The sequence below is a fragment of the Dermacentor albipictus genome, chromosome 10 (genome assembly GCF_038994185.2).
Source record: "Dermacentor albipictus isolate Rhodes 1998 colony chromosome 10, USDA_Dalb.pri_finalv2, whole genome shotgun sequence".
In the NCBI taxonomy this organism is placed as follows: Eukaryota; Metazoa; Arthropoda; class Arachnida; order Ixodida; family Ixodidae; genus Dermacentor; species Dermacentor albipictus.
The window spans coordinates 15,022,659-15,046,505 of NC_091830.1; the positions used below are offsets into that span (position 1 = coordinate 15,022,659).

At 47.8% G+C, this 23,847-nt stretch overlaps 1 long non-coding RNA gene and 1 pseudogene across 3 annotated transcripts in view; one reads left to right on the forward strand and one right to left on the reverse strand.

Annotated features, from left to right (window-relative positions):
• The first annotated feature begins 74 nt into the window (after nucleotides 1–74).
• LOC135915831 (uncharacterized) overlaps nucleotides 75–23,847 on the forward strand; it is a 48,954-nt gene continuing 25,181 nt past the window's right edge. For all 3 annotated transcript variants that reach the window (XR_010568761.1, XR_010568760.1, XR_010568762.1), the window contains exons 1-2: nucleotides 75–203; nucleotides 1,749–1,873. This is a non-coding gene — a long non-coding RNA (uncharacterized lncRNA). The remainder of the gene's footprint in view (nucleotides 204–1,748; nucleotides 1,874–23,847) is intronic.
• On the reverse strand, nucleotides 1,868–5,033 carry LOC139050784 (piggyBac transposable element-derived protein 3-like; annotated as a pseudogene).

Here is a 23,847-nt window from a genome sequence, read left to right on the forward strand (position 1 = left end):
AAAAAAACTTATTATATTAATCACAGCTACTTTTTAATAATTAAATGTTTTAATGCTATAAGATTGTTAGCGCGAAGTGCTTCTCGTTGCAGCCGCTAGGGCAGGTAGCAGCGTTCGGAAGATTCGGAAGCTGAAGATACAAAACGCGGCGGTTCCACGTTCCATGCTACCGCGTTCGCCTGGACGTTGCAGGGTTGCACGTGGTAAGAGCATTGGGAAACGAGCTGTACTGTATAGTGTTAAAACGTTATTCACTTAAAATATTTCCAGGATCTAGACAATCGCGATGTGCTAGACTAAGTGCTGGCCAGCGCTGCATCTCATGGCAACATTTAGGAACGCGTCGGTCCGGGGTTCTCATATTGAAGTGCACTGTGATCGCTGTGTATTTCGCGTTTTGCTTTGTGGAATAATGTTCTTTAGTATTTGCCGCAAACAAGGATAGACGTACTTAGTCGTGGCCTAGCTACTGCGAAAGTAAAGGTGCTGATGCACCATTTCGCCTTCGCGGTTCCTCGGTCATTTATATGAATAGCCATTTATTACAGTGCCTCGTAATTAAATTATGGCTTTCGCACGTAAAGCGCGAGAATTCGATTCAGCCGTTTATTGCGAAAATCTGCGAGCCGCTGAACATATGCATGATGTCACAAAGTTGTGATAGTGCGTTGTTTGGACACTGCTTCGCGAAATATGACCTATGACCGTCGAGTTCCGTTAGGGGTAGGTTTCTGCGTTCCCGGCTTGTTTCTGAACTGTGCAAGTGCCATGCGACAGCCATGCAAGAGCCATCTTTCAGAGGTTTTGCAATGTCTTCTGACAAGTTTTATTGTTGCAGAAAGCAGCGCTTGTTTTGTGATGTCAACACTTCTTACCTTAAGGGCACAGGTGAACAACACATCACATTGGATACAAACCCTGAGGGCCACAGGCGGAGTTAGTTGCCATGGTGACACATATGCAATCCGAGATGCTATCGTGTTATCGCAAATGCTGATAAGCAAGCTCATGCTCTTGTATGGTATTAGGTGCCCGTAGCAAAGTGTTTGAGTAAACAAATTGGCAAGTAGCAAGCATATAAAAAACAGAACTAGAGTAAGCTAATAAGGTTATGTCATTACCTCCTGCTGTTTAAGTTAACTTGGAGCTGTGCCTTTGGCTGCCAACAACATAGTGTGGAATAGCATTGCCTTACAAGTTAATTATGCCATACCTTGCCCCCCAGCCCTGCAGATTGACATCCTCTTTTGCACTTGGGGCATGGTGACTGTACATGGAATTCCAAGAATGCACATGTGTATTAAGATTAAGTACACATTAAGAACCATGAGCAGTCATAATCAAAATGTAGTCCATTATAATGGCATCGGACATGTACACTTTGGTCTACTTTGCGACTTTCATAGTGGAACCTGTTGAGCAACACATGAAAGAATGTAGACTAGACATAATGGTGTGTTCTGTTGCATCTGTCTTTGGACACAATATGTTCAAATATTCATCATTGCCAACTGTACACTTTACATGGTCACATGGCAGTAAGTAGATATGATTCAGAACGCAGAACCACACATGCACTGTTCTCACGTGCACACCTGGTGTTGAGGTGGAAGCTGGTGCCGAATCTTGTTCTTCGTCACATTCTGTCACTGGCGTGGCCAGAAATTTACTTCGAGGGCGAGGGGAGCACCTACTTGATTTGGAACAAGGAGGGTGGGGCAAATTATATTTCTTGTCGATTGTTGCAGGGGCGTAGCCAGGAGGATGGAGGGCACACTGGAAACGAGGTCTGTCCCCAAATTTCTGCGTACTGGGGACACCTGGCCTGAAATGATGCACGACTACGCCTGCCTGCCTCGTGCCCCATCTCCGGGCAAGTTTAGAAAAAAAGTTTGGCTGAGCCACTGGATTGTTGCATGGTTGCTGTGTTGCACTCGCTCATATTTCAGACATAAAACTTGTCATCATGGCAGCCTTGTATCTGCTCCATCACAAGTTAAGATTTTTTACTCGATCCGGAATTTTTGTTGCCCGCTAAGATATATGCAATGCATTTTAAACATTACAATTCTTACTGGTCTTTTGCATTATCATGTCTTATCTCAAATGACATGTGAGGCGAAGTGGCACTAAATGGTCAAGCATTGCCTTTGCCTGCTATCATGATTTTCTTTTGAACATAACCTCCTGAGTTCTGAGGTGTATTAAGGTTCACAGATTTTTGTGAGCATTTCAGGAATTGATGTTTATGTTACAAAGACGAAAAGTGAATTTTAGTATTTCACAATTATCGGTTGTTTTAGTACAGCATGATGTCCAGTATATTGGACACTGGAACTCTGCTCGGTCATTTTTGGGGTAGTGTGCACGCAAAGGGCAAAGGGCAAATTTAATATTAAAAATGGCTTCAAAAGTGCAACATCTGTTTATTAATCAAAATTTCATCATAGAAAAAGAATGGTAAGGCTTCACTCTGTTCTGAACGAATATTGTCCACTCTTGTGGTCACTTCTTGTGAGCTATTTCGAAGCATTGCCTGTCCGTTGTTACACAGAAGAATATGTTGCACCTTGTGCAAAAGAACTTCGTCTTTGTGCTGCACCCTTGTAACCTGCAGCGGGCGGCATTCACAGCATCAGTAATTTGGGGAAGGAACCACTGGTGTTACCTTTGGTAGCACCTGTTGAATGATTGGGACGCTTAGCTGGCGAAGCCCACTCATCATCACTGTCGCTGTCAGTGCCGTCGTGTTTGCGGCCTTCAGCAACAAGACATTCAGCTACTGAAAGCCGAAACTCCAAGAATTTCATGATTTCCTTTTGCTGTTTTTTCTGTGTGCGCGTGTCCTCACTGTACTGGACACATGAGTTGCTCAGTGCAATGTCAAACAAATGAAATATGCTTCTAATGGTCCATTTGTTGACCCGGGCCTTCATTCTGTAATAGCTCATCATCCAATCGGCTATGTCAACCCCACCCATTTTGTGGTTATACATTTTGACGACATGTGGCTGGGGTACATCAAGGTACTTCTTGTTCTTCCTTGACCATCTGCGACAGCTGCCTTCCGGGTCTTGGCCATGGACTGACGAGAGCAGAGTTATAGGCTTATTATCATACCACCGTACAGCAATCTGGCGATGGTCTTTCCTTATCTGTGCTTCTGAAGTTCCTCGTCCTAAGTTCTTTTTCACTGAATAGCTTTGCTCCTTTTGGCAGTCCGTTGTTCATCACTGGTCAAGTTGCAGCAATGCCCTTTTGCACAAGTTTGTCTAGAAGTGGACCTGATGTGAAATACCTATAAAAATACAACTTCGTCCCCGGGATGAGTGTTTCTGTCAGACGCAGCACCGCAGATTCTGCTATTCCTGAGCTTTCTAGAGACAACTTTGATTTTTTACCTTGGCAAATCTCAATGTCAAGAATGAGTCCATTTAGTGTCGCAAGCACAAAGTTCTTCCATCCCCCAGGGTTCGGCTTGCGCAGTACAAACTGCTTGACCTGTGTTCGCCCGGTAAATGGTATCATCTGCTCATCAATGCAAACATGCTTAGGGCGAGGGAGTTTGTGACAGCCTTGTAGAATGAAAGAGACAAGGGGTCGTATTCTCCAGAGCAGGCTCTGTTTCTTCTCCATCTGTGACATCAAGCTCAGTAACAATATGAAGATGGTGTCGTAGTCTAAAATATCTGTTCCGAGTCATGTTATCGGCTACCAGAGGAACTTTTGTCTTCCTGCTCCAATACATCTGAATCTGCGGGTAGCCTAAGCATGACATCGTCAATGAAGGCCCCAAAAATGTCTTCAGTTCCTCAGCTGATACATTCAAAGAACGTCCAGTATTTTGCACATGGCTCCTGTTCATTGCGTATACCATTTTTCGATAGAGCTCTTTAGGTACATACTGACGGAAGTATTCGTAGGCACTCCAAGAGGTCCGCCGTCCACTGACTGCATTGCTGGGGAGGAAAGCTGGAAGCCACGTTGAAATGGGCCTGCATAGAAATTAAAAACCAAAGTAAAAAAAGACATATTTGCCTCCTCGCAGCTTTATCAAAACAATAACAGCGAAGCCATACGTGCCACGTTGCTTACCCTTGGTGGCGTTTCCAGCATGCCCCAGGCATTTTGCTGTCAGAAGTGGACGGGCCATCGCCGTCACTGCTGTCCTCTTCAGAGCTGATATTTCCCAGAGGTGCAGAAAAGCTCGGATCAACTATGGTGTGTTCATTACTATCGGAGAGGTTGATGTCCAATGAGTTGCCTGCAGCTATTTGTTCTAGAATCTTGTCCGCCGTATCACCTAAAATACGAGGCCTGTCCTCTGGGCGAAAAAAAATTCGAGGCTGCTGGTTATATTCGTGACCCAATCTTCCTTTTCTCCTCTCTCCTTTTTTCAAACAATGCTTGACTTCCAGTAATTTCGCACACCGGCTTATCTCTTCTCCCTCTCTCAAGGTGTGGGAGAGAGTGAGCTATGCATGCATAATAACACTGCTAAGAAAAGTGATTTCTGCCTTGATAAGACAGGCCGACTTGGCGAAACATTGACTGCAGCAGCATTCCTTGTTCAACCAACTGTTCACCACTGCAAGGGTCCAGCCTCCTGTGAACTGGTCTCTCTCTCAGGGCCAACCGTTGCTGGAAGCTGGCTACAGTGGAAGTTGTGTGTTTGGCACAATGTGACAAAATGTAGACAGTAGCCTACTTTCTTAAAATTCAATGCCTAAAGAATTTTGGAAGCAGTAAGTGTAATCTCGAGGCAACTAAAAATTACATTTGAGGTTTTTACGTGCCAAAACCACAATCTGTTTAGGTGCCACTGGGAAACTGATAACAGACCCGATCCTAAGTAGGCACACAAAGGAAGGGGGCACTCACATTCATCGTAGAATCCATATTTTTGATTGACCCTTGCGCACTCATGGTTGCCTCTAAGTAAATAGACATGGTTGGCATACTTCATCTTGAGTGCCAGCAGCAAGCAAAATGTCTCGGTCGAGCGATGGCCGCGGTCTGTGTAATCTCCAAGAAAAAGGTATCTCGTTGATGGAGGCATCCCAAACTTACTTAAAATTCTCAACAAATCTTCGTGTTGGCCATGTATGTCTCCCACCACATTGACTGGTGGGGACACCTCCAGTAGGCTGCTTTCCTTCAGGAAAATTTTTTTCGCGGAGTGACATAATTTCTTTATCTCTTCTTTCTCCACACATCTCGGTGGTGGCGTTTTCGTTCCTGCACATAGACAAAAAGAAAACTGAAGCAGGGAGGGATCACTTGTGTCACTGCTGCCTGTGACAGGCAGCTGCAGAGGTCTTATGCAGTGTCACTTTCAATTCAAAGTTGAGCTGATATTCGTGTGTCACTCACTGCACCTTTTGCATCGGTTCTTCACGTACTGCTCCACAGTACTGAAAACTATGCAAAAGTGCGTCCCTTACCACAATCAGTATTTGATAAGAATGACCACCTAGGCAAGCTAGATTGTGTTCGTCAAAGTGGCATTGCACGAAAGACACAGCACAGAGAACGCACAAGACATGTTGGATGGTGGCTTGCACTAATTATAGACTGTATGCAGTAACACACATATACCCCTTTAGACAGGACAGAAACCAAGGACCCCAGCCAGCACCTCTTGTCCTTTCTGCCTTCTGCATCATTCGTTCCCCGTTCCATTGTGTTGGTGCCAGTGAACAACATTTCAAACAATGCTTGACTTCCAGTAATTTCGCACACCAGCTTATCTCTTCCCGCTCTCTCATTAGGTGTGGGAGGGAGCGAGCTACACATGCATAAGAACACTGCTAAGAAAAGCGGTTTCTGCCCCGTTAAACATGGGCCCACTGGTCGAAACGTTGGCTGCAGTGGCATTCCTTGTTCAACCACTGTTCACCGCTGCAAGCCTCTATCCTCCCGTGAACTGGTCTCTTTCTCAGGGCCAACCGCTACTGGAAGCTGGCTACAGCAGCAGTTGTGCGTTTGGCAGAACGTGACAAAATGTAGACAGTAGCCTACTTTCTTAAAATTCAAGGCCTAAAGAATTTTGGAAGCAGTAAGTGTAATCTCGAGGCAACTAAAAATTATATTTGAGGTTTTTATGAGCCAAAACCACAATCTGTTAAGGTGCCACTGGGAAAATGATAACAGACCGGATCCTAAGTAGGCACACAATGGAAGGGGGCACTCACACTCATCGTAGAATCCATACTTTTGATTACCTCTTGCACACTCATGGTTGCCCCTAAGTATGTAGAAATCGTTTGCATACTTCAGCTTGAGTGCCAGAAGCAGGCAAAAAGTTTCGGTTGAGCGATGGCCACGGTCAACGTAGTCACCAAGAAAAAGGTATCTCGTCGATGGAGGCATACCAAACTTGCTAAAAATTCTCAATAAATCTTCGAGTTGACCATGTATGTCTCCCACCACATTGACTGGTGGGGACACCTTCAGTAGGCTGTTTTCGTCGAGGAAAATCTTTTTCGCGGAGCGACATAAGCTCTTTATTTCCTCTTTCTCCACACATCTTGGTGTTAGCGTTTTCGTTCTTGCACATAGACAAAAAGAAAACTTTGAAGCAGGGAAGGATCACTTGTGTCACTGCTGCTTGTGACAGGCAGCTGCAGAGGTCTTATGCAGTGACACTTTCAATTCAAAGTTGAGCTGATATTCGTGTGTCACTCACTGCACCTTTCGCATTGGTTCTTCATGTACTGCTCCACAGTACTGAAAACTTTATGCAAAAATGCATCCCTTACCACAATCGGTATGTGATAAGAATGATCACCTAGGCAAGCTAGATTGTGTTCGTAAAACTCGCGTTGCACTAAATACACAGCACAGAGAACGCACAAGACATGTTGGATGGTGGCTCGTACTAATTATAGGCTGTATGCAGTAACACACATATCCCCCTTTAGACAGGACAGAAATCAAGGACCCAAGCCAGCATCTCTTGTCTTTTCTGCCTTCTGCATCGTTCATTCCCCGTTCCATTGTGTTGGTGCCAGTGAGCAACAGCAGTTATAGACTTCTAGTAATAATGGAGCACCTGCTTTGAAGGTGCCATTCTTATACAACTGTGCATATTGAGCAAAATTCGAAATCAGTTTTGTTCGCCTTAAGTGGAAGATTTAGCTCAAATGAACTGCAATTTTTCTTGTCAACACTATATGTAAAACACAGAAATGCTTTTATGAGACAGCTGCTTGAAAGATTTAAATGAAATATATATTGCATTTGAGAAAGCACATGTCTAGCAAACGTAGCAAGTACAATTTTTATTATTGCCATAGCAGTTATATGGACGCTCCTCCAGGCGCATTTTAGCCGTCGACGTCACCACGATGTTCCTTAGAAAGTCCAAGGACGATAACATTCCCACCGCGCGCAGTATGTTGTATGTGTGAGTGAAACCATGCGAAGGGGAGCTGATGGTGGCTCAATCTCGTGCCCGCAAAGGCGGAAATTTGCCGCGTTTCATCAAGAGGGAAATGGACGAGAGGGAGGTGTTCTATTCCCACGGCTGTTGCATATGGCGTGGTCACATGGCTCTTATCTTGAAAGCGATCTGCTATGAGGACAGAGTTCAGATTTGCCAACAGCCACACTTACACGAATCAGTAACTGGCGCATCGCATCACATCAACTTTTTAGCACATGGCACCCATGTAAACAGGGCTAATTCTCTAGGAAAGTGTCACATTAATGTGCCAGACAGAGGTGGATTGAGATGAGTAGTCAACTTTCGGAGTGCATGTGAATGCAATTGCATCACATTAGGAATTATGGGAAGGGAATTTGCTGCGGATCTGCTGCACTTGACGATCTCTGAAAAAGCAAGATCGGCGAGAAAGAGGCGACCTTGAAGACGACGGCGGAAGCGCCGCTTTGGCTACAATGTGTAACATCGTGTGCTGCCACCATCGCACCAGGGGTAATGCACTACATGTAAACGCTGGCGTATCGCATTAGTCGTGATGCGCTAGGAAATGTAGTGTGCTGCTGTCGCATTCTGTTGCATTCATGCGAGGACTTGAGGAGTCGCCATCTGTCGGAAGCGCCTTGCTTGTGTAGTATGAGGAATAATGTGGCTTGCTCCTGATAGGTTTGGTCGTTGGCGCTCAAAAAGGGCACCACGTGGGTGCCATTCTGGCCATTTCTGCAAGTTTGTTTTACTGTCAAAACAATAATCTTGTGTAAACAGAAAGCACAGAATGGTTTAGAGACGCTGTCACTTTACCGAACACGTGCAGTGAATGGCCACTGCACATGGTCGCCACAATGGAGTCACTTGAACCGTGACTAGCAGGCAAACGGCTGAGAGCAAACTGTGTCTGTACAGCCAAATGGAGCATAACAGAATGATGCCTCAATGCAGCAGTCGCATGGGTACACAGTGGCCAACTGGACGTCTGCATGCTTGTCCACGCACAATGTTTCGCTTTTGCTACAACAGCATTATCGTACTGTGCTGTAAGCTTTAGCCCGTAGCTTGTAAGCATTTGACAGTACACAAGCAGCCGTTGTTGCATGGACAGTATCAGAATTGTTCGCAAATTTTGTTATACTAGGGACTTCGATGCAAGCGGCAGCTTGTTTTGTGCCTTCGCGACGATTGTCTTTATTTTCCTTCTAAATTCTTGGACATATTAATATCATTATTTCTTAAGCAGCATTGCACTGTATCTTTACAGGTATTCTCAGTGAGCAATTTCCCTTTGCTTCTTTTTCTTAATCCTGTACATTCATTGTTTGATGCTAACAAAAACATGAGCATATACCATGCCTCCTTTTAATGTGCTTCGTACCGTTGTATGTGGTATGTAGTATGTGGTATCAACAAGTTCCATAGATAGAAGCTTCATGACTTTAGCCAGGCAGCATGCATGGGCGAGCGTCTCAGTGTGCGCTTTATGCTACTCCCTCAACATTGCATCCCTGACACCATAGCAGAAATCTTCCTCGTGGAAATGCTTGTTACATACCCAAGTTGTAGCCGATGGCTGTTTGCCAGTTCTAAGTTTCGTGATCCAAACTTCAGGCAGCTTCTTGTGCTGCGGGTGCATGTGAAGGCTGACACCATGCTCTGCTGCGTACGTCCGGCACTGTCGCACCGACAGTAGCCATGGTATATAATTGGTGCAAGCCCTGCAGTGTTCTACTAGCCATTTACCATCATGATATCTTTTGTGTGTTCTCCTTTTTGTGCAGTAAGCGAAGGCATCGTAGCTAGCCCATGTTTGCTCCATCCCCATCGTACGCTTGGGTAGCAGCTCGAAACTTATATGCTCTAACTATAGGCCGTTAATGTTAGGCCGTTGATGTTAAAGGAATTTAAGCTATAGCCACAGGTACATTAGCTCATTGCTCACATGATCGACCAGTACTATTTTTCGTGTGAAACATTTCACCCATCATCAGCGATCTGCATTTTTGTGTGCCAAGCACAGCCCCAGATCCTTCAGTAAAGGCGCAGATGAGAACCACCATCAGCTGAAGCAAGCTTTCTGAAATCGAAGCCCATTCAAGCATTTTAATGCATGACACAAACTTTTATGCGTATAAGACGTACCTGATATCCTGCTTTTTTGCGTCTTGTCAAATGGTGGCAGAACTCCCACTCATCAATGTTGATGGTGGGGGACTTGATCACTGTGCGCAGGCATCCCCCTAAGGATTGCTTTTGTGGTACAAGCAATTTCGCGCCTTGGCATCGAGCGCGTCGTAGACCATTTGTTGTGCTGTGCAAATAAGATCCCCAGTGCATGTCTTGTGCTGAGTCAAATAAAATTTTGCAAAGGTGATTGTGTTCTCTAATGCAACTATATATTGGAGCACAACTCTTAATGGCCTGTTTCTGCAGCGAGAGTCAGCAGTGTAAGCAAATGAACGAGAACAATGGCAAAAGATGAAAGAGTGAAAGGCAGAAACCAATGAGAGCAGCCCATTCAATGACATGCGCGCGGGAAGCTGGTTTCATGCAGACCTGCCTGACCACTTGATGCGTACTCTTATCTGGTGTCAGCCAGACCGCTCGTCTCCTACTATTGTCTGCTCGCATCAGCTCTCGCTCGCTCTTGTTCGGTTTGCTTGGTTTAGTCTCTTTCACACTTGTTTCGATTGTCATGGTTTGTGATTGTTTTGTAATCTGATTGTATGCATGACTCAAATTTTGTACTACTGTCTGGAAGCCAGGCGACACCAGCGATTACACTCGGAACTTTCAACAAGTCATGTACAAAAGCGGACGCACTTGACCTGCAGATCAGATTTTCAACGATTGCCGACTCTGCTACATGTCTCTCTCATATTCTTTGCCTCAGTATATCACGAATTGAAAACACGTGTAGAGCTGCACTCAAATTTTGCAGGAGTATTGTAATCATCTGGAAATTTTTTTCAAGCTGCAAATGCATAAATGGGCTCACTACGCTGAGCACACCGGCCACTGCCATGCTGGTAGGATGTTTATGTTTATGCCGTGGCAGGCTGTCCCAGAGTTCGATTTTGCAAATTCCGGGCAGCTTCGGGTTGTCTTGGGATCCCAGCCCACGTGACTTCGTATCAGGGCTAGAACTAGTAGGCTGCTAGCGGGCTGCCAGAACTTTGAAGATCGAAGAAGCCCATTGTCTGTTTTAAGGCACGAATAACACATGAAAGACAACTTTTAAATTCACTCACAAAAGTTTTTAAAATGCATATTTCTCAGCTGCATTATTTAGCAGCTAGACAAAGTGCTCAGGAGAATTAAGATATTAATTTTCTTCTGACCTATGCACCTAATTGCATATTTACTCAAGTCTAACGTGCCCTCGATAGTGACGGGCACCTGTTTTTCGTGACGCTACCCCCAAGAGAGGGAGAGAAGCGACTTCAAGTTCATCCGTCGAATAGGTGATGGGAATAGAGGTTTTAGCCTTGACCCCCAATCATCTTCCCTAACCGTCAGCCGAGATCCCTTGGGACACGGCGGCGGTCAGGGCGAGTCCCTTGACTTGTCGTTGAGCATCTTCTTAGTTGAGTAGCAAGGACTCCCAGGATTCTCTACATCTATCTGGTTTGTAAAAGCTACGACAGGTCCAAACTATGTGAGCTAAGTCTTCTATACTGTCACACTGCCTACACCAAGGGCTGTACACCTCGGGATTTGCTCAGCAGTTGCGAGTTCATAAATACCTCTGTTTGCAGCTTCCTCCGCACAACTTCCTCCCTTTTATGAAGGTTCTTATCCCCTCACGGGTAGGTCTTACGCCCCTGCTTTTATAACGGTTGAGAATTTCCTAAAAAGTGCTCAGTTTGTCACCGGTCTGTAGTGGTTCCTAGCTTGAGGGGGTTGTTGAGATAGTGCTTGGATCCTGGAAAGTGAGACCTCGGGCCAATGCGTGCACCTTTTTATTTCGTTGCTAACCCTGTTGAGTTGATGTCCAGATTAGTGAAACCTGATTCACTGGAGGCTGCCCGACGGGTAATATGTACATAGCTGTGGCTGAGATCCTGCCCGCATCAAAATTTGATTGCAGGTTTCCAATCACTGGCAATAAGCCTCACCTCCTTTTGAGTCAAAGCCAGGGCAATGGCTAGTTCTTCCACCTCCATTGCTCCTAAATGCTTCATGCTGCAGCACAATTTACCCATGCACAAAGTGAATGGGCCTCAGGTGTTCAAAACTAGGTTTTTTTTCTGGCTTTGGAATAAAGACAAGGTTGGCATCTTTCCACGCCAGCGGAAGCTGCCCTCTGTCCCAATAGTCCTGCATGTACGTTGCCAGGTTTCTGACCGACGCATCATCCACGTTTCGAAGCACCTTATTACTTATCCTATCTGGTCCTGCAGCCATCTTCATGCTCAGACGATTTACCTTGGCCCTCACCCACCGTGAATAGGGCTGTCGAGATCCGGGTTCTCCAAACCTGAATGCTTTGGTAGAGAGCCAGACCCCGCACACTTGAGATATCTATCTCTGACCTTGGCAGTGAGCTCATCAGTCGCCCCTCGTATTTGTAAATAGCCTTTTGTAGCTGCTGCCTAGCCTCTAGCTTGGATTTGTCCGGGTCTAGCTAGTGCCGTAGCAGATGCTAAGTCCCCGCACTACCTGTTTTGTGGTCCATTTGGTCGCAAATGCTGCCCCTGTTTTGCCTGGTAAGAGTCAAAGCATATTCTTCTATTTCTTTATTCAACATAGCCAACTGCCTGCAGAGATTTCTGTCGCTTCTCTTCTGTGTGAGCCTCAAGTAAAGCTCATTCATTTTGCGTCACAGGTTTATCATGTGTCTGTGTGGTGCCCAATTGGGGACAAGGTTCTTGTACTCAAAGGTTTTAACGGTTCTCTTAGGCGGAGCCTCCGAGAACCTAATTGAGGACAAAGCCGTTGGTTTCGAAAACACAGACAAACATTTAATGAAACTAGAAAGAGGCTTAAAATAAATAAAAAGAAATAGAAAGCATAAAATAAACACTTAAACAGACATCACGGCAGTAAGAGACACACTTGGGGCTAGTATGACGTTAACTAGTGCGCATGTCCGGGCTTGCCACGACGGCAGGGACGCATAACAGTCTCGATGTGGAGACGCGGTGACAAGTTGATAAAAGGAGTTGCGCCGGTCTCACCAAAGGTCGGGGTATAGGATGGTTGACTGGGCGACCTGAGCACGCTAGCTCTGGCTTGCAGATAGAAGGCAGGTGGCTAGGTGGCACGAGCACACGGCAGAACTCGGGCCCGTAACCCGACTGCTCTCGTCCTGCCCACGGGTACAGACGCTCGAACGCCGGCCTCGGGCAGCAGGAGGCACCACAGACGAGGGCGGGGTTCTGGCTGGGCAGCTGGGCGTAGAACTCGGGCCCGTAGCCCGACTGCTCTAGTCCTGCCCACGGGTACAGACGCTCGAACGCCGGCCACGGGCAGAAGGCAGCACGACAGACGGGGGCGGCGTTCTGGCCAGGCAGCTGGGCGTAGAACTCGGGCCCGTAGCCCGACTGCTTTCGTCCTACCCACGGATACAGACGATCGAACGCCGGCCTCGGGCAGCAGGCGGCACGACAGACGGGGGCGGCGTTCTGGCCGGGCAGCTGGGCGTAGAACTCAGGCCCGTAGCCCGACTGCTCTCGTCCTGCCCACGCGTGCAGAAGCTCGCCCACCTTGAGCAGCTGGCGGCACGCTCGGGTAGCCTGGTGACGCACAGGAACGGGTTGGCAGGAGGCCCCGGTCGGGTGATATCCTGGTGGCTCGGGTCCGGAACCCGACGGCCCGTCTTCAACTCCCGGTCCGGTGGCCGACCTTCTCCTGGCGTCGCTTCCTGAAACTCTCCCGGCGTCTCCCCCTTCTGCCAGCACACCATGCTTTTTCTTCTGCTCTGGCCGATTAGTCATTTTCCGATTGGCTGCCTGACGCCCCGTGGTCTTTCCTAATTGGTTGGCTTTTGTTCTTTTAGTTCCTTTTCTTGCGCTGCACGTTCACGTGGCGGACGCTCTTCGACGTTGTCATTTTCTCCTTCCAGCACGGAATTCACCTCGGCGCGCGCACTTCTTGTCGTCTGCTTCTGTCCGTCCCGACCAACGCATCATGTCGTGCACCACACACATCACATAAGCCCCTTTTTACAAAGTTTTTCTGAAGAAAAACTGCCGCTCAGTGCGCGACATAGTTCAAGTATGCTCGGAACACCACAGTCATGGTCCGTTCACGAGAACGCACTGTATGGTTCCATGGCACAGTTCACTCAGCACACAGATAAAAACACTAACGGAAGGCACTAATTTAAAGAAAGCACAACAAGTGAAATAAAAATGGTAGCGTCAAAGGCTAATAGCATGGCATTGTGATGATAACCTTGCTATGGTAACGGTAACATCAAGAGGCAGAGGGTTGTAGTCCTCCCTCTATTCTACTCATGTAGTCTGCCCTGCGAAGTTCCGCACGTTGACTTTCTTGAAGGTCATCACCAAGTTTAATTGCTTCTACACCCGAGCCCTCATTTGCTTCGAAGGAAGGTATAGGGGTGTCCGTCTTCTCCTCCTCCACCAGGATGAATGACGCTGACTGTGAGGAACTTTCCGGTGCACGCTCTTCATACTGTCACGGGGCCGTGACGTCAAGGAACACAGTAGCAACACTGTGAACGAAAATAACTTTTATTCGGCGAACCTGTGCCCACAAAACAGGCTACACTTATAGCACAACGATAGCGGCGAACACGCTCGGCGATTGTCGAAAATCTGATCAGCGGGTCAAGCGCGTCGGCTTTTATAGAGCAGTAGTCGAATGTTCTAGACTAATCATTCGGACCCGCGTGCCTTCCACAAAGTTCTACACCATTCGCGTCAGGTGACGAAATCAGATAACATAAGGTTCGGCGACAACAGACATCGGATAGAAGCATTGATAACTTTCCAGAAACTTCGGATACATGCAGGCGCGTCCCACGCTGTGCGATTACATTTGTTAGGCGGCGAAACGTGGTTGCCCGATAAAGATAAGCACACGTGTCAATACTAAGTAGACTGAGTGGCCCTCGGACGTGTCGGCGATACATCAACTCGAAAGGAGAAAATGCCATGCTGGCTTGAGGCACTTTGCGATACGCAAACAAGAGGGGTGCTAGTAATCGGTCCCATGACTTTGGTTCTTCTTGGCACATCTTGCATACCATTTGTTTCGATGTGCCATTAAATCGCTCCACCAGACCATTACACATGGGATGATACGGCGTCGAGCTTAGATGTTTGATACCCAGCAAGTAATTTATTTCTCTCATTAGCTCCGAAGTGAAACAGGAGGCCTGGTCGCACAGTATCTCACGTGGAAATCCAATGGAAACGTGGAAACATTTCTACCAGTTCTTCGGCCACTGTAGTCGAATCGATCGACGGCAAAGCTATCGCATCTGGATATCGTGTAGCGAAGTCCACCAGGGTCAGTATGTATCGGTTACCCTTATTTGACGTAGGCCTTAAGGGTCCAATTATGTCCACCGCCACTCTTTCAAATGGAGTGTCTATCAAAGGCATGCGACCAAGAGGTGCCTTGCCCACCTTGCTCTTAGGATACGTTCGCTGGCTAGTGTCGCAAGAGCGTACGTATCTTCTCACTGCTTCTTGGACTCCTGGCCAGTAGAAGAATTCTAGAACGCGATCAATTGTTCTCTTAATTCCTTGGTGCCCGACATAAAACTTTCGTGTGCCAAAGTGAGCACTTGGCAGCATAATCTCTGAGGTACTACCACTTGTTCGGTCATTTTGCCCGAGTGTAGCCGGTAACGACGATACAGCACTCCCCTTACTCCTTCAAAGGAGTAGGATGCTAATCATTTGCCTTGGGACACTTGACCAACTTTGTTCCTGCAAGACTCTAAGGTCTTATCTTCGTTCTGGGCCGTGGTAAGATCCTTCCTGGTTATTTTCAAGGCGCTGATATTGATTGTGGATGTTTTCAGCTGTTTGTCTCGGCTCTTGATGCCGACCAGCAAAGCATCCGGGGAATGGTCTGCTCCCTTGGTTCTTTTCCCACTTGCTATACCATTTTTGATGGGTTTCTTCTTCAGCCTTTCTGTCCAGGTTTTATCTGGATCAGGAGCTTCTCATGATCCTGGTACATTTCCGACAATAACATCATATAAAGGAGCTGTCATACACTTGACAATCGACGTACCAGAAAAATAAGGTGAATGAATTTCAACCTTAGCCTGGGGAACTTCAGTGCTGCTGCTATCCGCCAGGACAAGCTTAGCGGTGGTACCTGTCAGGGCCTTGTCTGGTACAAGCGAACGATGCATGACCAGCGTATTGCTTGTCGTATCTCTCAAGACTGACGTGGTCTGTCCGAAGATGACGCCCTTTAGCAATGGCATCTTGCGTGCTACAGACCTTGTGTGGGTCTTCACCGTGCTAGATATGTCTTCTTGTTCAACAACTGCTGTGTTGGAATCTTCCAGGCGCTCTTCTGGCGACAATAGGCAAGACGTCTTCTTTGGTGGACCGTTTTTCTTGGTGCAGGCAGACATCATGCCCAGGCTTACGGCAATATCTGCAGTACGGTTGCCTCAGCTTAGATCGGCAGTCCGATGCCCCGTGACCCAGTTTTCCACATACGAAGCATCGTATTGGAACTCTCTCGAATGAGCTTCTGTTTTTCTCTGTAGAGTTAATACCTTCCGATTTCTGCTGGAACACTAACAAATTGGGCTGTCTCTGAGCCTCTAAGAAACTACCGGAAGCTTCGGCTATCTCATGTAGCTGGCGGTAGCTCTTCTCGCGCAGGAAGAGTGTTAAACGATGACAGTTGTTCAGAAACTGCTCCGCCACCACTAGGTTGCGAAGTGCCAAATACTCCTTTTCGGTTTTGGACATTTCCACCCACCGATCAAAGAAACTCAGTAGCCTAGTTGTGTATTGTTTTCCAGTTTCGCCATCTTGGGGTTTGCTCTGTCGGAACTTCTCCCGGTAGCCTTCCACCGTAAAACGAAAACGCTGGAGCAATGCCAACTTGGCTTTATCGTAGTCGAGGGAGTCTTCCGGAGACAGACGTCCAAAAAACTTTCAGAGCTTCTCCGCTCAAGCATAAACTTAGAGCCGTGGCCCATTTGTCTTTAGGCCATTCTTGTCCGGTGGCGACGCTTTCGAACCTTTTTAAATAGGCATCCAAGTCCCGGCTTTCATTGAATCCTGGTATCAAACTGCAAGGATTCACACTGAATGGTGCACTCCATCCAGGCCCTCGGTCAGCTGTTCTTGCAGCATCCATTGCCGCCATTTAAAGGCGCAACTGAAGCGCTCCTCTAATTCTAGCTGTCGTTGGTTTGTCTCGCCACGATTGCCCTCAGCTTCCGCGACCTTAAGCCGTAACTGTAAATTCTTCTCCTCTAATACAAGCTCCTCCTTCCTAGCCTCGCGCTCCGCTGCCCGCTCATCTCGCGCACGCGTTTCCTGCTCGTTTAACCATGCCCTCAACTCCGCACCTTCCAGCCCCATGCGTTCGGCTAAGGCTAACAAGTCTCGTGTGCTAACCATAGTTCCTGGCCGTTAGAAAAAAAAACCAAATGAACGGCTTTGTCCTGTTGCGGACGCCAACTTGTGATGCCCAATTGGGGACAAGGTTCTTGTACTCAAAGGTTTTAACGGTTCTCTTAGGTGGAGCCTCCGACAACCTAATTGAGGACAAAGCCGTTGGTTTCAAAAACACACACATACTTTTAATGAAACTAGAAAGAGGCTTAAAATAAATAGAAGGAAATAGAAAGCATAAAATAAACACTCAAACAGACATCACGGCAGTAAGAAACACACTTGGGGCTAGTGTGGTGTTAACTAGTGCATGTGTCCGGGCTTGCCACGACGGCAGGGACACATAACAGTCTCGATGTCGAGACGTGGCGACAATTTGATGAAAGGAGTTGCGCCGGTCTCACCAAAGGTCGGGGTATAGTATGGTTGACCGGGCGACCGGAGCGCGCTTGCTCTGGCTTGAAGACAGAAGGCAGGCGGCTAGGTGGCACGAGCACACAGCAGCGGCGTTCTGGCCGGGCAGCTGGGCGTAGAACTTGGGCCCGTAGCCCGACTGCTCTCGTCCTGCCCACGGGCACAGAAGCTCGAACGCCGGCCTCGGGCAGCAGGCGGCACGACAGATGGGGGCAGCATTCTGGCCGGGCAGCTGGGCGTAGAACTTGGGCCCGTAGCCCGACTGCACTCGTTCTGCCCACGGGTGCAGAAGCTCGCCGGCCTTGAGCAGCTGGCGGCACGCTCGGGTAGACCGGTGACGCACAGGAACGGTTTGGCAGGAGGCCCCTGTCGGGTGAAGTCCTGGTGGCTCGGGTCCGGAACCCGATGGCCCGTTTTCAACTCCCGGTCCGGTGGCCGACCTTCTCCTGGCGTCGCTTCTTGGAACTCTCCCGGCGTCTCCCCCTTCTGCCAGCACTCCACGCTTTTTCTTCTGCTCTGGCCGATTAGTCATTTTCCGATTGGCTGCCTGACGCCCCATGGTCTTTCCTAATTGGTTGGCTTTTCTTTTAGTTACTTTTCTTGCGCTGCGCATTCACGTGCCAGACGCCCTTTGGCGTGGTCGTTTTTTCCTTCCAGCACGGAATTCGCATCGGCGCACGCACTCCTTGTCATCTGCTTCTGTCCATCTCGACCACCACACCATGTCGCGCACCACACACATCACAGTCTGGCAACCCCTTCTTGTCTCTCATCCACCTCAATTTCCTCAGTGGTGTGGTGGACCAATTGAATAACTCCCCTGCTCCACAGCTCTGTCTTCTATGCCATTCTGACTGCCCCTTAAGGCATGCCAATTCACAACATTTAACTTTTTCGTGCAAGCTACTGGAGGACCATCCTCCACCACTATCTCGATTATTCTGTGGTCGCTACTGTTATGTATTTGGCAACAGAACGACCACTGATAGTCGACAAACGGACAACCAGCCCCAAGGTATGGAGACAAATCCAGTTTATTTGTTTGAAACACTCTTTTTGTGCGTTTCTGAACCAATCACATTGGTGCAAGCATAAAAAGAAAAGCCACTGTCCGCATGCTTGTCAATCTTATCTGTAGATGGAAGCTTGAACAAAAGGGAAGCACTGCAGACATAACGCTACCGAGATCTTTACCCTTGTTGCACCACGTAGCCGAGATCCTTCCTCCAGCCAGAGCGAGGTCTGACGTGGTGTCTGGCAAGGCACTGTTACCCTGTCTAGATGGACTCAAGGGATCCGTCAAAAGAGTCAGACCATTATGCCGTATGCTATTTCACAAATCCTTGCCTTTAACCTGTGCAAACCTGTATGCCCACTCGGGGTGATGCACGTTGAAGTCGCCCACTACCAGGAGCAAACTGCCCTTCGCGATCATCCTGACTTTGCGAAGAAATCGTCAAAGCTGCAGTTACACCTCGCCTAGGGGAACTGTACACATATAACACAAAAAGATTTTTATCCTTCCGCTTATGAGGGGCTAGCTCGATCAGTACATAATCCAGCTACATTGACACAGTCTCGTGCTGCAACACTGTGACGTTCCGTTTAACCAGAGTGACGACCAGTGTATCGTCCCCTCATCCCGCATACGATTTATAGCTAGAAGCTTCGCGTTCATTGCACTCTCCTGTAACGCTATGACTTCTGGATTATCCCTGTTAGTCAGGAACGACTGAAGAATGGCTTGTTTGTGCGAGAAATCCCTGCAGTTCCACTGCCAGATTGCATTATAGTGCTGGGCCATCTTTAAATTTCTGAATTCTACAGCGCGACATTTGGACAACCCTGAACCCCGCCCCTTTTCAGAAGAAAAGCTTTTGGGTGCGTGGAATCACTTTTGAATTGTTTAAGTGAGACTGGTTTAGACGATCGCCTCTAGAAGCTGTGAGACGTGCAGTCAGTGCGGAATGTGTTTGCGCAATAAGTTTTTGCGACAAGATTACTTCTTGTATGGATAAGATTACTCTTACGTGTATTTTGTCTTCAGTGTGCATCTGCATATTGGACGTATATATAGTATCTCATTGTACCATAACATAATCACCCGCCACCTACCTTTCCCTGTATTTCCCACTTCCCCTTTCCCCAGTGAGGAGTAGCAGGCTAGAGACACGCTCTCCAGGCTGACCTCTCCTCCTTTCTCCTCATTAAAATCTACTCCTCCTCTGAATTTCCTGGCACAGCCATTGCCTGTCTCTGTTCACAACCTTGGCCCTCATTTACTCATCCATCTGCTGAATCAGTGTCATATGTAAGAGGCATGGGACACAAAATGAAAGAAAGCGGACGATGTGCACGATCGGTCCGAACAGCACAAGCCCTCGAGGCGCATGACGCAAGCTGTGATCGGGAGAGAAGCGGCGCTGATCTGGCATTATCAACGTGGCTCTAGGCCAAGAAGGTTGGAGCGTAAGCATCGTACTGGCGACAGGAGCCATGGAGGTTCGGTCAAGCCCGTGACGCTGGCGATTCAGGGTATGACTGTTGACCTCGGTGACGTTCGGGTAGGGCTCCTTGGACCTGCTGCAGCCTCTAACGGTGGCGCCGGGCACTCCAGGTACAATCCCCCATCAGAGGCAGACCAGTACGTATGATAGTCCCCGGCGTTAGGCCTAGCCAGGGAGGCTGGAGTGCCACGTCACTGCCAGAGTTTGGGACGCCGACATCTGAGGCGGACGAGCTGGCCGGCTGATACCAAGGCAGCAAAGCTTGCGGAGTCAGCGGGAGCACCAACTGTGACGAAGAGCTGGCACGCATTGGAGATACGTGCGCCGACAGAACTTTGTAAGAGCATTCCTTCTTGTCAGCGTCGCAGCCATAAGCTAGGGTTGCCGGACCTTCATCTAGAAGGCGCTAGGGACTGACACGGCCGGCAATTAGGACATATTTAGTCACCGTTAAGTAGGCAACAAAGGTGCTGATGTCGCTTTAGGGTGTTTCATTTCTTAGAAATGTTATTTGGAGTTAACAGAGTTTTGAGTGTGTCTTATTTTGGGTTTGTTTTGAGTAAAATCTGTTTGCTGTGCTCACCTGCGTCTCCAGACACCATCTCTTCCAACATCTGTATGGCCCCGAGATCAGTGACCGACACTAAAAGTGTCCGCAACAATCATGCCATGAAGCAGCTTCGTGTCTTCTTCAATTCTGTCAAAACGTTGCTCATAGTTGTTTCCCACTTCCAAATCCTTCACCCGCTTCTTTTTGAGAGAAGGACCTGCGTGTGGTGTTTCCGACACCACTTGGAATACCTATTTCTCGCCCTCCTGTTGTCCTTCATCTATGCGTTCGTTTAGCAATGTTATCTGCTCTCAGAACTCTCTGTTTTGCTCCTGTATGTTGTTGTATTGCACCTGCATGGTTCTTATCTGTTCCTGCCTGAGCCTGTTCTGGTTTCTAAGAGGCTTTACCACTTCGGAATGCTGAGAGCTCATGTCCACCCAACCCACCTTTGAGTTTGGCGGTGCACTCTTTTGCGAGTTCTTCGTCTTGCTCGAGACGAGAAGAAGCCTCTTCTCGCGTCAGCGGTGTAAAATTGAGGAATAGTGCCGAGTGGTCCCTCGGCAGGGGGTAGGGAGCATGCTCTTGGATGTCTTGCGAGCACTGTCGTGACGGCTGAATCTTTTTCCTTTTTTTTTTTCCTCCATGGCTGCTGAGCTGCTCTGCCTGCAGCTCTGGGCACATTTTTCTCTGGATGCTTGTTCCGCTTCGGTCGTTTCCTGCAAGGAATATGTTCTGCACTTTGAGTGAGTTGTGAGGAGTTCACAATCCAGGAGTTAACAATCCAATGTCAGCGCACTTTTGCTACAGGTATACTTCGGCCGAAGTCAACAGACTGTTGTGGGCGATATGTATTCATCACATTTTCGACCAAGGCCTCGCCCATGTGTACTTTGCCCTATTATGCAAGCATTATTGATTTGCATTGTCACTAGATCATTAGAGTCTTTCACATAAGGGTTTCAATTGCATTGCGGGAGTGGAGTCATCTTTACAGGCCGAATGTGGTGGGGCCTATTGCCTCAGGTGACGCTGACTCCCGCAAGAAATGGTGGGATGCTGCACAGAGCAAAGTTACTATACTGGGTTTGGTTTTCAAAGACTCTGCCTGCTTCATTGTCACCAGTGTCTACAGTTCTGAGATTGCCACAAGGTGCTCCTTGCTGCGGTTTTGCCCCCTTCACTTCCTATGCTGCTTGCATGACTTGAGCATGCGCTCAAGTCATGCATGAGCGTGTGCTATGTCTGCCCTGCATTTTATTTGCCAACAAAGTTTTGTAACAAGCTTGATTAGGACTCGAAAGATCTGACGACTTTGTTCTTCTGTATCGCCGTTTAGCGTGGCAACGGGTTGCATGAAGAGCCTCATATTTTATGTCGACCGATGATCTGTGCCTCGGTATGCTGATTTCTCTGGTTTTGTCCCACAGGGTAGAAGCAATGATGTCCTCTATTTCGGATGGAGGTGTCATACTCTGACAGGCGGTGTCGACAGAAGTCTTAAATAAAATCCAGTCTGTTTGACGAATGTAACATGAGGCTGAACGGCGAAACCAGCTAAAGTGAATGTAAGTGGGTAGGTGGTCACTACCATGAGTCTCTAGATCCGTCGACCAGCATGCTGAAGGCAGAAGGCTCCTTGATACAAACGTTAGGTCAAGACAGCTGCTGTAGGACGTGCCACGAATAAATGTAGGAGACCCGTCATAGAGCACATTTAGTCCCTGATTACACATGAAGTCGGCCAAATATTTGCCACGAGAATTCATTGAAGTGCTACCCCACAGGAGATGGTGCGCGTTAAAGTCACCAATCACAATATGACGACCTTGCGATGCTTGCAGCAGAGACATCAGGTGCGAGCAATCGATCCTTGCTCTTTCAAACAGTCGCCGAGCTCAATTACATGTTCTTCGGCATCCGGAGAAGCTTGATAGACAGCGTTGGTGGGCATTCTGTGGATCCCTAGATCCACGACAGCCTCTATCTAAGATCTGGCAGGTCATACGAAGTCTCCAGGCAACTCCACAACAAAGACACCCATTCTGTGCGGTGGCTCTACGTCAATGCCGGAGCAAATTGGAGGTAGCAGAGGACTACTGTAAACTCATTGTGGATGCATCTAATGCAGGGACTTCGTCCCTTGTCACCATGGTACCCCCGTCACCTGATGAGCGACTCGAAGTACCGTTTACGAGGCAAGAACTTGATGCTGCAATTTCGGTTTCTCGACGCTCATTGGCACCAGTACCAGACGGAATCACGTTTTCTTCTATCTTATTATAATACGACGTGGGAGACAGGAAATGTTCCAGGCTGTTGGAAATGCAGTTGTGTTGTAGCGCTGCTTAAACCGGGGAAATACCCTAATGAGCTTTCCTCCTACAGACTTAGCCAGTTGCGTCGGCGAAATAATGGAACAAATGGTCTTGTCAAGGTTGGAATGGTTTCTGGAGAGAAATAATTGCTTTCCTGATTTTATGCATGGATTTAGAAGAGGCCGTTCTTCCATTTACGGTGTTATTGACTTGGTCTCCACTGTTGAACAAGAAAGAAGTCGCCGTCAGTTAGTTGGAGCTGTTTTTCTGGATATTAAGGGTGCATACAACAATGTACTCCATTATGCAATCCTTGGTGCACTAGAAGATTTAGACGTCGGTGGCTGGCTATATGCATGGATTGTTAGCTACCTCACTGGCCGCACCATGTATATGTCGACAAGTAATGGCAACACCGGACAGTACCATATTAGTACATCAAGGTGTTCCACAAGGAGGAGTTCTCAGTCCAACTCTTTTCAATGTTGCATTGATTGGCCTTGCATCCGAATTTCCTAGCGCGGTGAAGATTAGCGCATATGCGGACGGCATATGCATATGGACATCTGGAGCCACCCGTCCCCAAATGCGTGCTAGGCTTCAACGTGCAATGACAATCACAGCTAAGTGTCTGCGGTGTCAAGGAGTCCAACTCTCCACAGAAAAATTTTCTGTGATTACATTCACGTGAAAACAAATGACTAGGTATCCGATAATTGTTAACTGAGTAGCGATACCTACTGTTACATACTACAGATTCCTTGGCTTAGTCATAGACCGGGGATTATCTTAATCAAGACACGTCACCGCACTGAAGTCAAAGCTGAAGAGTTTTGTTCACGTCCTTCGTGTCATTGTAGGAACAAGATGGGGCCCCTCGGAGTCGTCATTACTCCAATTGTACCAAGCACTATGCGTAGGGTATATACGGTACAGCATTCCGGCGCTCTCAAGCATGGGACTTAGCTGTGTGGGCGTGCTGGAGAGCATTCAAGCTCAAGCATTGCGCACATGTTTAGGCCGTCAACCAATGACGACGGTTGACAATGACAAT